General features: G+C 38.1%; 1 protein-coding gene across 1 annotated transcript in view; it reads right to left on the bottom strand.

The window, feature by feature from the left end:
• The window catches only part of LOC144053847 (synaptic vesicle glycoprotein 2B-like), a 38532-nt gene extending 29817 nt beyond the window's left edge, over nt 1–8715 (bottom strand). The window contains exon 1 of the mRNA XM_077568694.1: nt 8424–8715. The gene's annotated coding sequence lies outside the window, so the exon portion shown is untranslated. The remainder of the gene's footprint in view (nt 1–8423) is intronic.
• Nucleotides 8716–12435: the final 3720 nt, after the last annotated feature.

Raw genomic sequence — 12435 nt, 5'->3', positions numbered from 1 at the left:
TCAAAATTTTATCATGGACGGTTGACTTTTTTGTTGCTTCACATTTCTCTCGTGCAACTTTGATTTCAAATGTTCTTTGACATCGTAAATGCCAGATGCCGCAACCTTAATGTCCCGTGAACAAAGCGAACATGATGCATACTCTTTTCCAAGTTTTGACGGACCAATTACCTTAAATAAATCCGTCCATTCCGAACGAAAACGTCCGGTGTATCTTGTTTTTTTGGCCGGCCTGTCCCCCATTTTCTCAACCACTGCGAACGACTCGCAATTTTCGCGCTAACACAAATTTCTTAACTGCGCATGTCAGGAAACTGTTAGAAGTCTCGCGCGATAGACGAGATTTTGTGACCGGTTGTTGTTTAAATCGAGCTTATGCACACGTGTAGCACGTAGCCGACAGTAAATACTAAATAAATTTAAAAAGGGTAAGCAATATATACTAATATTATTATTTTCATGAAAACAGTTAAATCCGTATTCATTTCCAAATACGCCCGTATGCTTTTGCAACACTTAAAAATCCGTAAGAAATACGGACAAACCTTATGGGTTGACATGTATGAATACACTATGCATACTTTTTGGGCTCATTTGCATAACTGTATTTGTAGTATTGTATCGGAAATGAAAGCGTTGGTATCGATTAGCAGACGCACACAAGGACCAGAGCGGCACAATATCCGCGCAGCCAAAGAAAGCTAATACATCGGTCAGATATTGAAAGGTCACAGCAAAATGATTTAGTTGCAGATAAAATTCACTTGTGCGGGCCTGCCACAGATAAATACATACGTGGGAAGCACTAAATACAGTAGCTACATGTGTTGGAGGAAGTATTAAAATATATGTAGCTGCACAAACACAACCACATGAAATTCTTGCTGAAGAAAATGTCACATATGCGACCACTTTGGTTACAGTCTCAAGCACTGATTTGAAATCTTCCAAGAACCAAACTTGTTTTTGTAATATAGGAGGAATCAATGAGAACATTTATGTGGACTTGAAGAACTTCACAAAATCGGCAATCATTTTGTAGAATCAAGCCTAATTCAGAGGTGGTGAGGATGTAATCATGCTCAGAATTTGATTTTTTTTTTTGTCAAATTTGTGTGAATGGAATTACTCGAGGGCCTGTCTAGTTCTACTGGTTTGTATCCTAGTACAGCATTTAATTGAAAATGCTATGTCAATACTTCATCCCAAGTGTCAGTGTGCATGGACAAACTTATGCAGCAACCATTTCGGAAACATCGTTGACAGGACATGACTGCACTCAAAAACACTGTATATAGTAATGACATATAGCGCATACCATTTTCGCTCAATCATTCATGTTGTAATTTTTTTTTTTTTGTGTGTGTGTTTACTGCACCCTCTTATTTGCTTTTCTTCAAAGTAGCCAATAATACAAAGCACAGAAAATAAAAACAATAATTAGTTATCTGAGTGACAGTTGACCAGCATTGATTCGATCTATCAACAACATGTACAGACAATTTGCTACTGACAGATGGGCAGCAGGAAATGAAATTCTGGCAGCCTCATCAGTTCGCCATTGTTGCACAGCCGGGCCTTATCTGCCCTCCATCTTTGAATAATACACGTAATTAATCTGATAGAGTCAGCAACATGCACTGAGGTTTTCAACAACTTGTAAAAGTTTAATCAGATCATTTTCTGATTCCAAGAATGTCACATTCAAAAATGTCTTTTCATACATTAGCAATACAATAAGATTTACAAAGGCAGTAAGCAATCATTTTGCAAAACTATATGCTGTTATTAAATCATGCACAAATATGCCTACAACCAATATGCAGCCATCTATAAGCTTGGCTCCTGAATGACGTGCAGCAAGACTTCATGAGAGGTGACTTGCCTTGATTCCTAATCCACTTTATCTCCTTTTAATAAAAAAAAAAAATGTTAGCTCTGAATTGACAAAATGCGAATAAAGGTTGTCTGTACTGTTCATGAAGATATGATAATGCCAACTTGACCATGGAAATGATGATTTTAAATTCCATAATTTTCTATGGAAAAATGAATTGTAAAGGCAAGCAAAATGTAGGCTCCTCTTTTTATGAATATAATTTTCTGGAATAGAATTAAACCTGATAAGAATGTGAGTTTAAGTGACACAATATAAGTTAGTGAAGGGGCATTGCTATAAAAATCGATATACTGTACATTGAAAATGAGTGGGCCATCAAAAGAACAAAGATTCACGCGTTGGAACTCAAACACGTAAACGAGCACTATTTCTTAGCAACTTCCTACTGAAAAAAATATATGGTTTTTGAAATAACTTCCAGCCATGTTTTAAAAGTGCAACCTCACGCAAAGTGGCATGAAAATGTTCCACTTATTTAGCATGAAGAAATTATTTGTGAGCAGAACATCTACTGAATGTACAGTAAATGTAGTGTATCAACAGAAGTGCATTTTCTAATCTTCATCTGTTTTTTCTGCGTCATCCTTTAATTAGTGGCTCGGGAGATGAGTTTTGTCTGGAACAGATGCTCAGTCAGGTTGCAATCTGATGGTTAATTAGTTTTAAACTTGGTTAAGGACTGCAAACAAGAACACATGTAAAACGCACGTGCACGCATGCTTTCACGTACACTGTCAAAACTAATAATAACTCAATGAGCTTGATTAAGTGAAGGTTTGCAGGTGCAGCAACGGGCGCAAACTTGATTGCTCACGCAAACAGATGTGGAAGCTGGTTTACTCACTGGACGCAGCTATGATTGCATCTGGCAAACACGCCATATTGCCATATAGTTCATGTATGCGTGTCGTGTGACCTTCACAATCATTAGTGCTGGTTGATGTAATTTAAATTATTAGCAACAGGACTGTTTCTTCAAATGACGCTCAAGACGAAGACGAGGCGAGAAAGCGCATTTGTGGTCCTTTATGGCGGTATGGAAACATGAATTGACCGGAGCGCGACAACCGATCAGACTTTAAATTTATCCTCACAGAGTCAGAGTGCTATCCCTCGATTCTGATTTTCCATCTTCTGATTGGTTGTTCTCATGGGCATAAATTGTTACAACCAACATGACTATGCAAATGCACAAGCAACACAACAGTTAAAACGAACAGTTTAGGCAGTTTTCAGAAACCATCATAACCTATTGTTTTACTTATTTGGACTTATACTGTATGTTCACAATCGTAACGTTTTTACTGCTCCCATTACAGCCTTTGTATTCCTAGCTAAACTATGATGCTAGCTTGCCTGTCTGTTTGGTTTATTAGTGGTGAATGAAATTAGACGTTTTGTGCCATCCCACTTTCGCCATTATCATCAACAAGATAATCCATTAATACAAATCAATGATCCTAGGAGCTGTTACTATTGCTGGTAGCCACATCACACCAACAAGCAGGCCTGGACTGGGCCATCTTGAAGGGCGGGACAATTCCCAGTGGGTCGCCCTATATTTCGGGCCGTGAATCGGCCGGCAGGAGCCCACACAAACGTTTCAAAATCGCTCGTTTTGAAATCAGACATTTAATGTCAAAAGTAGGAAAACTTTAATCCACGAATAGAAACAATAACAATATAACTATATTAAACCTTGTCTGTAGAAAAATAACACATTAGAGGAAAAACACGATCACAAATGTTACTAGTACCAGCAGCAAAGCATTATGGGAAAGCCTCCTACGATTACTGTTGCTCTCCAAGTTAGCATCAGTCAGCTCAGTAGTGCACCAGAAGTGGTGAAAATAAATTTCAAAATAAGAGTAGTCTTAGCTGCCGTAATCTTTGCTACATTTGCTTATTGGTTTCCTTTTTAATCCATATCCATGCAACTTTTAGTTGGAAATGTCGTCGTTCAACATTAATCTGTCAGTTAATGTGTTTTCAGCAATCAGACACACAAAACATGTACCCAATGTTGGAATATTCAACATTTATTTATAATTACACATTTTTCACATTGATTTAATATGATAGAACATTTTTTGTGGGTCTAGCAAACATTTTCACATGATAATCATAACACTTTATCAAAGTTTACTTGCCAACTTTGGGTTGTGAAAAATCGTGATTAAAAATAAATAAATTACTTGAGGTGTTTGTTTGCAGTTAGCAAGCTAAGATAGCTTGAAAGGCTTCGGCGTACAGCAAGACAAGTTTATCCGGACACAAACGATTTAATGAATGACGTTTTACACCAGTAACCCGTGTCAACCAAAAGATAAATAGAACATAGATTTGCTGCCACGAGACAAACATTGCCGTGTTGAACGCAGCCGATATCCTTCACTCATCCAGACACAAAGTAATTGTATGACTCCAGACTCTTGATAGCATATTAGCATCAAAGTCCTCCCAAGTGTAGGCACTCTTCTTTACAATTAAATAATTTTAAATGTTGTGTATTTCTATTGATTGTTTGCCCTGAAGAAAAATTCACTTCTGAATAAATAATTCTACTGAATGACTTCTGGGTAGCATGGTGGAGCATGTGTCTGCCTCACATTTAAAGGTTGTGGGTTTGAACCCTGGCTCTGACCTTCTGTGTGCGGCTGCATGCTCTCCTCATTGGGTTCAACTACAACGCGTGTTGACATGACATCTAGGACAACCTTCCACACAAATTTCAAATAGACCCCTCCCCCCAAATCTATTTCCTTCCATCCTCACTGTTATAAATGTTGCAGGTGCAGCTTGTGCCTTCATGTATATTAAATGAACGTTTGGTCCCCTCCCTGCCTGGTTGTTCAACCAATGTTGCATTCACTCTGGTCTAACATCCGTCTCCACCCTCAAGACTATTATTAACAGCAATAGTATGGAAATATGCTCTGAGTTTTCCTTTCCTTAGGCTTCCCTGCGGATTTGTGCTGAGAGTTTAGCCTTCAAGGCAAGCTGACAGAAGCACGTCTTCCTTTTGAAAGAGGAATAAAATTATTTGTCCTCTTTGCGTGTTCCAAAAGTTGAAGACAGATTTAATGTAAGAAAAAACACCTTTGCAAAAATGATTTTTTAATCCAACAGAGATCTCTGGACATTTAACAGCCTCTAATTCATCACTTAAACAGGTGGGATTCAGAGCGTCGAAATGTGTCTCTTCCGCGTGTACAATGGCTTATTATAGTTAAAAGACCTCCTCTCTTTTATTTGTAGACAAAACATATCTCTGGGTACTTTTCCATGAGCGATGGCGAAAACAGAGTCAGGAGTGCGTGTTCGAAACAGATTCTGTTCTCAAGGACCAAATGTGTTTTCGCACAAAGCGCTGAGAAGGAACTTTTTAGACTAAATAGTATGTCCCAGCTTAAGGTCAGATTATACCGAAATCAACACCATAGGTTAATATAAAGAATTAAAATGTTGATAATGTGTAACAATGGTTAATATATGAAATGAAGAATTAAAAATGTTATAATATCTATCACTTTCTTCATAATGACCAAAAAACACAGTATCTTCCTTTCAATATCTTAATTACTAAGGATTCAAGTAAAAAAAAAAAGAATCAAAATGTCAATTTGCGCTTTACCAACAGTAATACCAAGAGGTTTCAATCTTTCAGCTCACATACTGAAATAAAATTAGCACATTTTTTTTAAGTTTGGCAATCTCAAGAGCACAGCACAAAAAAACTCCCACTTGCTTTAAAGCCACCTGTTATCGTGTTATGATAACTTTGAAAGACCCAATGAATGAGCCCAAGAAGTATCTCACAGTACATACATATTATACTGTTGCAATATTTCAACTAGCTCAACAAGAATCATATGAAAATAATTCTTATTTTCTTTCTGGCAAGCAGAGTTTCAGTTTCAGAGCACATTATTGTTAACTGCAAAGAGAGTAGTTGTTTGAAGTCAATCAGTCCGCAGCTACAAATGTGACAGCGGGCAAGTACCAATTGCACACAATCTTGAACCCGCTCGCTCATAGCCAGGCCCAAACACTTTCAATGAGGCTCTAACATCATTCATACTTACGTACAGTATCAGACTAGATTTAAATCATGGATGTATGCTGGGCCCTACTCTGGCAGCCAGACCTCTGCAACAGGGTTTTTAAATCAAATGTAAATGTGAATGACTTCTGATTTGGGTGAGAGTCTAAACCAGAGGTGGTCATCGAGGGCCGGAGTCCTGCAGGTTTTGCATGTTGCCCTTCTCCAACACAGCTGATATATGATCAGCTCATCAGCAAGCTCTGCATAAGCCTGATAACGATCCTGCTGATTGGAATCAGCTTGTGTTGGAAGTGAGAAACCTCCAAAACCTGCAGGACTCCGGCCCTCGAGGACCGAGATTGCCCACCTCTGGTCTAAACTATAAAAGTCTAAACTTTGGGCAAAAAGAAACATTTTGGTCTTATTATAACAATGTGTGGGATTATTTAAAAAATACAAATGTTACATCATTCCTAAAAAGAAAAAAAGAAAAAAAAGAAATAGAAATTACATACATACAAGAAATACGGAAAGAACGATAATGCTCTACGCCAGGGGTGTCCAAACATTTTCCTGCCACATTCAGAAATATAGAAGGATGTAAGGCCCCCTTTTGAAATTCTTCACCTTTATAAAAAAAAAAGGTAAAAGCAATCTTCCAAGCAATTTTATATTGTTTATGAATTGTAGCTATTAAAACTCCCAACTACATATATGCTTTCTGTCAAGAACTTTTGGGGTGGTATACAGCCGTGTGACGCACTAGAAAATATCCACCCCAACCAAATACAAGAGAAATCTGGATAAGATTGACTTCTTTTTTTTAGGATCATGAATTGGAACTTCCTAACAGTCATGCAGCTTTCACTGAGCAGCCTGTGTGAGACTCAACTGAACACCAGCGGGATGAGATGAGGTAGGATGAGGGGGCTGCTGTTTATATAATACTTTGACTGCGTAAAGCTCAAAGCCTTTCTAGATATGCATCACACCGCAACCTTTACACACAACGACACTTTCTACCTGATAGTTTGTTTGGAATGGGGGAGGGAAAAAAAAACTTATCAAGTGGCTTTTAGTTTTGAAAATTGCAAGTGATGTGATAAGGGAGGCAAAAACAGAACTGGGCTGTGATGGATGTGAAAAGAGGAAGCCGAAGAGTCAGCCGAGTCATTTAGACATAATTAATAATGCATCGTGTTCCTATCTACAGCAGGAAGATTCTCTCTCTCTCTTTTTCTCTCTCTCTCTTTCTCTCTCTCTCTCGCCCTCTCTCACACACACACTTTAGCAATAGTGCAGTCCACTGAATCAAATTGGCGCTGAAGCAACCTGCTCAATGTTGTAACGGTTTTGAATGACAATCGAAGTTCCTTTCGGTGACATTGCTTTTCGCATCACAATGTAACAAAAATTCTAGTGATGGTCATTTGTAGAGCCCCCACACTGTTGGTCTGTTGTCCACGCCCATCCCGCAACTCAGCAGGATGGGAGCTAAAGCCTTCCGCCGCACTCGCCATGCGTATCACTCTTTTGGCAACTTAAACATTAGGTCGGTCTCATGCCTCACTATCAGGGAAAGGATTTCGCACAATCAACAACAAAAGTAATACAAATGTTGAATCCATCCTCATTCGGATCATGCTTGAGTTGGAGCCTATCCAAGCAAACTCTGGACTGTTTTCCTGTCAGTCACAGGGTACATACACTGTATTGATAAACAAACATTCACACTCATATTCACCTGGACAATTTAGAGACTTTGAATAATCCATTCCTTATCATTTAAATGAATGTCTTATGGAGGGCTGAACTTGCGAATGGGAGATTCTGAAAACTGAGAGAGCATAAAAATAAATTCCATCTTGACCTTCTTGCAACTTTTGAGAAGGGTTTAAAAATAGTCTTGTTGTCAACTAATACAGGCTTTCATTAAAATGCAAGACTTGAAACTGTTTGTACCGAAGTGGTTCAAATGTACCTTTTGATTTGAGAGTACAGTGAAGGTAGAAACAGAAATAATATGCCATCGAGTTCCATTGAACAGATGGCCTTGCTATGATATGCAACTAGGGAGCGTAAATAGGATATGTGAGTGATTTGAATGTGCACATTGCTTATGTAACACTGGCACACAATTTTTGCCTTTGTGCTTTCTGCCAGTTTTTAACGCATTTAAGTTATATTCTTACTTCAACACCATATGAAATAGCCTAAATGATGTATTTGACTTGTTTCTATACAATTATGGTGATCTGCAGAATGTATGTGCGATGCTCATGTTATAATAAAAATAAGTACGGTATATTGCTTGCATTGTTAAATAAACAATATCGACATCGATTTAAACCATTGGACAAAAGTAGAAACTTTAAATATTTGTTTTGCATTCGATAGCCATTACAAACAGCTTTGAACTCAAATAAAGCTTCAATAAAATTAATTTCAAATTAAATGCATAACAAATAGTTGACTTACCAGAAAGGAGTCAAACTGAAGTTTACGAGTGTTCAGTGGTGTCACCGCCTCACAATAAATCTATTTTGCAGCTCAATAATCACCCTCAAATCTGAATCTAAAGCTTGAATACTGTATGTATAGAGAGCATCAGTTGGACTACACAGGCAGCACGCAGACAGAGCTGGGGAATTAGAAAAGCAAAGGATAGATGCAGCCTCTCTTTCTCTATTTGGCTGTCGGTCTCTCTCTCGCTGCAGCAGTCCTCTCTGCTGCGTCCTTCCTATCTGAAGCACAGTGGTATAGTCTGCCTCTGTCCTGTATTATGTGCAAGACCATTCCATTTGTCTTGCTGCAGGGGGAGTCCAGGAGTGATGTGAGGAGGGAGGGTGTGTAAAGGGGAGGTGGCGTTTCGAGAGAAGCAGATGGGTGGCTTGTGGGAGGGGGATGGATGGAAGCAGGGAGGGATGAATAAATGAGGAGGTGGAGTAAGTGAGTGGGGATGCCCAGTGACAGATGTGTTGACTTAGGGTGAGATGCTTTCTGCACATTGATGAGAAAGTCCTGTAGATTGCACAAATATCAGACTCTTACTCCTCTGTGTCTATGGATTCAAAATTGTGTGTGTGCATTATTGTATTTGATTTCCAATCCATTTCCAATTTTTACAACATACCAAATTGACAGTGAGCACAGACTGCCAAAAAAGGCCCAACAATCCTTATTTGGATAAATATCATGACCTCTACACAAATGCAGTATGCCTCAATTTTGCCATTAAAAAAATCATACGTTGATAACATTATTCACATAGAGAAATATGATGAGAATTCTCAATTTTAAATTGTACACAATCGTGATTTTTTTTTAAATCCCATTCTGCACTGCATGATTTTTGTGTAGTCATGTATATTATCAAATAAAAACAACTACATTATTATTATTATTATTATTATTATTATTATTATTATTATTATTATTATTATCATTATTATTATTATTACAGCAACAAAATTCAATTAATAGTTACAACTCTTCCAAGAGATATAAATACAATGGAGACAGAATGGGAAGCCCGACGGGTCGTCAAGCAGATTCCCGATTTCCCAGATAAAAAAGAAAAACACAAGGGGGAGATGAGAAAAAGCAGCCCCAGCCTAAGCTCCTTCCTTGAGGTTCAGCATTTCAGAGTTGATTTCAACCCCCAAAGTGTGTTTTTGACACTCTCTGATTTAAATGGAGGTCAGTGTTGGAGTTATTTGATGTATTTAGTGTTAAACCAACTCTGCAGAGAGCTACCGGTAATCAAAATGCCACCCACTTGATTAGAACTGCTCTGCTCAAAGACTTCTCAGAGTGCTAAGTGTTATAGGTAAACATATCTGTATTTTTTTTAATGTTATGTTCATGGTTTCTTGTTGACTTTTTTTTTAATGACAATATCGGTAAAGTTCTTACATTATTGTGTTTTATTATATTTTTGTTAAAGTGTAAAATTTACATTTTCAGGAAATTATTATATTATTGTGGATGACTGATTAGCACGTCTGCCTCCCATTGCAGAGGTTGTGATATCAATTCCGGCCTACGGCCTTACTGGTGGAGTTTGCATGTTCTCCCCATGCCTGCGTGGGTTTTCCGGTTTCCTCCCACATTCCGAAAAACATGCATGTTAGGTTAATTGAATGCTCTGAATTGTCCCTGTGCGAATGTGAAAGATTGTTAATCTGTGTGTGCCCTGCGATTGGCTGACAACCAGTTCAAGGTGTACCCCGCCTACTGATAGGCTCCAGCACGCCCATGACCCCCGTGAGGGTAAGCTGTTCGAATAATGGATGGCTGGATGGATGGACCACACATACAGCATCTCTTGTGAAAGTACTATATAAATAAATATTAGCCTTTGAAACCTTTGAAAAAGTGACACTTTTGCAAGAAAAAAAACTCCGATGTTACAACATCAACAATGCTGTCACAGGGCCGTTGTTGCATCTGTGTTTCTAAAGCTTCTGCAGCAAAGTGTCTGAAATGGTGAGGAATCATCACTGCTGAGGACAGGAAGAACTGTTGTGTGCTAATTAGAATCTTCACGCCAGTATGAAATATACACACGCGCGCGCACTCGAATACGCATACTCACGCGCACACACAGATGTGACTGCTGTGTACTTTGCCTTCAGGTTGCAAAAGTGATTTCATAATAGCAGAAAATGTCGACCATTGTGTGTTCATAAACAGTCTTTTTGTATTCAATATGGCAATTTGCAAACGTTCTTATCATTTTTGTTCCAGTACACGACAAAATTAAAAATGTAGTAAAAGAAAAAGCGATACATAACATTTGACAAGGTAATTTTTACCACACAAAAATTATACTATTAATATACAAAAAATAGCCCACCCCATAAACCATTATTATTAGTATTATTAATTTGGCTTCAAATGAAATTGACAGGAAATAAATATTACAGGAAGCTGTGTCTAATGAAAGAAGCTGAAAAGATTATCGAGGGGCTTGGATGGCAGAACGGTGCTTGTGCTAAAAAATTTACACCCTGCAGTAGGAACCAGAATTATTATTGATTAAAATTCAATTAGGTGGCATTTACTTTCCCCATTCCTCAGGGGCCAAAGAAACCAAGACGAACTCTGCTTTCATCCCCTGTTGTTGGTTTAGTGATGTTACAGTGGTAACTAGTTAGAGATGATTCAAAATGCAGCATTTCTTATTCATGGAGTGGAAATATAGGGCACATTAAATCTTACTGCCTTTAATGTGCGTTTGTTCCTGCACATAAATTCCGAGGTATATTCCGTTTCTATTCTCTCACAATCATCACTAAAGAAAAATCTAAAGCAAAATAAAGTGTGATATGTATGACAATATGGCAGTTTGAATTTTGAATTATTTCATTCTGGTCAATGTGATTAAATAAAAGAGAAAACGCATCTCATTGAATTCATTACATAGTGCTCATTCACCTCCTATCCTGCCCCAATGCCACCATTCCTTTGACACATCAGTTGATCATTTGAAGCAGGAAACTGTGTACGTAACCGAGCACACACATGCAGAGGGAGGGAGGAAATCCTTAATCCCAGAGGTACACTTTGGCAGAACAGCACAAAGCTGGTGGTTGAGGATTAAATCAGTGTCATCACTCTGCCAGTCAACCGAACAGTCAGTCAATGTGAAGATGAAATACAAATGAAAATCAAAAACCCAATTTCATTTTCTGTGAATCTCCAAAAGGCCACGGCAGCATTTGTTTTGTAGTTGTCAAAGCCAGATAGAAATGGCAAAATGTGGACTGTGGATGTTTGTTTTGTTTTTTTTGTTTTTTTACATCAGTGTGCTCAATATTACCATGTTCACCCAATGATAATTGCAAACAGCCATGGACAGGGCAGACAGTAAGCAGTTTATTCATACTTTGATGTACAAATCATGCAAAATGAAACAAAGGGCCTGATCTAGTTTACCTTACAATCTTTCTTTAGAGGGCAAATAATCAGTCATTTGCATTTTATTTGTTACATCATGAGCTAGTCAGCAAAGGTTGAGGTGATGGCGGGCGCAAGGGCTGAATTTTCAAGACAGAGATTGCACATACTTAATCACTGCTTTATACATATTCAAAACCACACGGTTGCGCATTGTTCAAAGGTCCAGCGTTGGAGTTGAATATATGAAGTATGTTAGAAAAGATCTAGGACTGATGTCACAGAATTACAATCTGGGAGTTTTCCCTTTAATGTGGGCCGGACAAAATCAGATAACATGTCTACAAAGAGATCCTGCAGTTTTTTTATTTTCTTTGTGCAGTGTGCAATATGTTGTGGTTGTTAAAAGGGCTGTGTGTAATGGAAATTATGCAGGAATAAAAAATAAATAAATCACTGGGCTAGTCAGCAGCCATATTACTTTCAAGCACCAGTTCACATCCCTTGCAAAATCGTTATTTATTGTAATCTCCATTCATGATGTCATTGGGGAAAACCTCAGTTTTGTTTTGCTTTGATTACGGTACAC

The sequence above is a fragment of the Vanacampus margaritifer genome, chromosome 6 (assembly GCF_051991255.1).
Source record: "Vanacampus margaritifer isolate UIUO_Vmar chromosome 6, RoL_Vmar_1.0, whole genome shotgun sequence".
In the NCBI taxonomy this organism is placed as follows: domain Eukaryota; kingdom Metazoa; phylum Chordata; class Actinopteri; order Syngnathiformes; family Syngnathidae; genus Vanacampus; species Vanacampus margaritifer.
Note: the sequence above shows the minus strand (reverse complement) of the source record. Positions and strands in the feature narration are given on the sequence as shown.